The sequence below is a fragment of the Arachis duranensis genome, chromosome 6 (genome assembly GCF_000817695.3).
Source record: "Arachis duranensis cultivar V14167 chromosome 6, aradu.V14167.gnm2.J7QH, whole genome shotgun sequence".
Classification (NCBI taxonomy): domain Eukaryota; kingdom Viridiplantae; phylum Streptophyta; class Magnoliopsida; order Fabales; family Fabaceae; genus Arachis; species Arachis duranensis.
The window spans coordinates 48,234,165-48,237,364 of record NC_029777.3 but is presented as its reverse complement, the minus strand read 5'-3'; the positions used below and the strand labels follow the sequence as shown (position 1 = coordinate 48,237,364).

General features: G+C 38.9%; 1 non-coding gene across 1 annotated transcript; it reads right to left on the bottom strand.

The window, feature by feature from the left end:
* Positions 1 to 2,145: 2,145 nt before the first annotated feature.
* On the bottom strand, positions 2,146 to 2,252 carry LOC127740132 (small nucleolar RNA R71). The gene has a single exon (XR_008000813.1). It is a non-coding gene; the product is annotated as a small nucleolar RNA R71 (small nucleolar RNA).
* Positions 2,253 to 3,200: the final 948 nt, after the last annotated feature.

Below are 3,200 nucleotides of genomic sequence, written 5' to 3'. Positions count from 1 at the left end.
AACTATAGAGGACCATTTTCACTGAGAGGACGGAAAGTATCCATTGACAATGGTGACACCCAACATACAGCTTGCCATGGAAAGGAGTATGAAGGATTGGATGAAGGCAGTAGGAAAGCAGAGATTCAAGAGGGATAAAGCATCTCCATACACTTATATGAAATTCCCACCAATGATTTACATAAGTATCTCTATCTTTATTTTAGGTTTTATTTATCTTTTAATTATTAAAACTCTATAACCATTTGAATCCACCTGACTGAGATTTACTAGGTGACCATAGCTTGCTTTAAGCCGACAATCTCCGTGGGATCGACCCTTACTCACGTAAGGTTTATTACTTAGACTACCCAGTGCACTTGCTGGTTAGTTGTGCAAAGTTGTGAAAAAGAGTGATATTACAATTGTGCGTACCAAGTTGTTGGCGCCATTGAGATCACAATTTCGTGCACTAGTAGCTTAGGAAGAGTAGTAGGAAGTTTTAGTATAGTTTTTCTCTAAGTTTTTCATTATCTTCATTAGGGCTTATACTAGGGCTTTACATTCAAGTTCCATTTCCATTTTTGATCTTGGATTTTGCTAGTTTCCATTGTAAGTATCTCTTTATTACTACTCTTTATAGCTACGTTGTTCATACTCTTTCTTATATTTCAAGTCATAGTTCAATTTTGTTTACTTTTTGCAATTTCAATTTCTTGTTGATGAATTTAATGATTGATGTTTGTTACATGCTTGCTTGAGTTATTATTGTTGATTGAGATCATTTGTTGCTTTTAGTTTCAAGCCTTTTCTCAAATTTCACATGTTTAGTGCTTTTGCCCACCAAGTGTTTGACAAAATGTCAATCATGGTTTTAGACTAATTTTATATCTCTTGGCTTGGGAAAAATGAGCAATTGGGTTCCTAGAGTTGGAATGTCCAACATTTAGTGTCAATTCTTGGATTGTTAATTTTATACCTTACTTGTCTATATTATATAGTTAGTTCTTTAATTCCTTTATTAGTTCATTTATTACAATTTTGAATGTTCTTTTATTTCTTTATATGTTTATCTCTTCATTGAAAATCCCTTGATCATCACAACCGGAATTGTACACTCATTGATCTCAACTGTCCTTGGGAGATGACCCGGGAACTAACCACTCCCGGAATTGAATTGGTTTTGACTAGTGACATTCTTTTGAATTCAAACTTTGATTGATAGTTGATTATGGGTTTGGGACTATACTTTCAACGCCAATTCTATTCTGAAGAAAATTCCTAAACCCGCTTTGGACTCTCACCAAGTTTTTGGTGTCGTTGCCGGGGAGTCACTTTAAGTGAAATGAGTGCTATAATTTTGGTTGTTGTAAGTATGTGAATAATGTGAATACTTGATTTTTGTTTGCTACTAGGCACTAATTATAGATATCACTTCTATCTAGCAAGTCTTACTAGCTATTGATTATTAAGTTGGTTTTTGTTTATTTGCCTATTCTTGTTTTGCTTTTCATAATTGCATGCTTTCATTGCTTCCTCAGTTGAATGACACGATCGCTTCCAGACCCGATCTTGGCCACTTTTGATCCGGAAATAGAAAGAACTTTAACTCATATTAGGTAAGCTCGGCTCAGGCTAGCATTTGTGAATAGTGAATCGGGCTTGCTTGAAGAGCACACCAATTCACTATCACCATCAACCTATGACCACCATTCTTCAATTAATAAGGAAACCTTATACTCATCTGTGGGGAGTGCTGAATTCTCTTTGAGTGAATTAGGTGACAGCGCCATGGCGGATCCACCTCGTAGAATCACCTTAAGGGAACCCGGAGCTCCAGATATTAACTTGCAACCGATATAAATCTGGTATTCGGCTTTGGATCCAAATTTTGAGCCAAAGACCGGCACGATAAACTTGCTCCCCGAACACAACGGACTACCTGGGGAAGACCCTCTTAAGTATCTAAAGGACTTTCAAGTTACATGCTCCACTGCGAGAAGACGTGGAGCAGATGAAGTAGTAGTTTTGGTTTTCGCTTTTCCTTTCTCATTGGAGGGAAAAGTGAAAGAATGGTTTTATACTCAACCAGGAGATGTGATTTCCAATTGGGACTTGCTACGTAAGAAATTTTTGGAAAAGTTCTATCCACCTTAGAAAATAGATAAGCTGCGAAAGGAGATCTCTTGCATTATTCAAAGAGATGGGGAAACTCTTTATGAGTACTGGGAGAGATTCAAGAAGTTGTTGGAAGCTTGCCCCCACCACCGTATTGACAAGTTGGTGCTTATCAGCTATTTTTGTCAAGGGATGAACCCCCAAGATAAGCTTCTTCTAGATGCCTCTAATGGAGGATTTCTCACCAAAAATAAGACCGCCGAGGAAGCTTGGAAAATCATAGCAGACTTGGCAGACTCAACTTAACACTCAAGGGCAAGAAATCCACAACCAAAAGCTTTAAGTGAAGTTTCTCCCTCCAGAGATGCCATTTTGACCAAGACCCTCGGTGAGATGACAATTTTGTTGAGACAAATCACCTAAGGGAACAAAATCTCCGAGCTTTGCTATCTCCTCCACCTCAACCTCCAAGGATTGAAGGACCATCAAGATCATGTAGTATTTGTGCTTGTAGTGGCCATTACACTGATGAGTGCCCTCAGCTCCAAGAGGACACTACATTAGTGGTAGCCAATCCATACCCCCAAAAGTCTAACTATAATCAAGAAGTTCCTCAACATGAAGGAAATCAAAACCAAGGATGGAGGGATAACTCTAACCAAAGGTGGAACCAAGCCCCTCAAGCTCAACCCTACCCAAATTTGCAAGCCTACTATCATCAACCTCCTTAAGGTCAACCATAATAGCAACAACCTGTCAACAATCCTACCAATAATTACCACAATTTCAACCTCAAGGGAGGTATCAACACCCAAATAGTAGATCTAACCCTCCTCAGGGCAATCAAGCCCCTCCTCTCAATCAACCTTACATGAATGACACACTTCAAGCCTTTATGCAAGAGCAACTAGAGTTTCACAAGAAACAAGAAACATATATGGCTACTATTGCTGAAGCTCTCTCCCGTTTGACTCTTTCTCCTCCGACTACACAAAATGTCCAACAAGCCTCAACTTCTAACGGTCTACACTCTCAACCTCAACCAAATCCTAAGGGAAGCATCAATGCTATCACCCTTAGGAGTGGCACCAAGTTGGATGAAA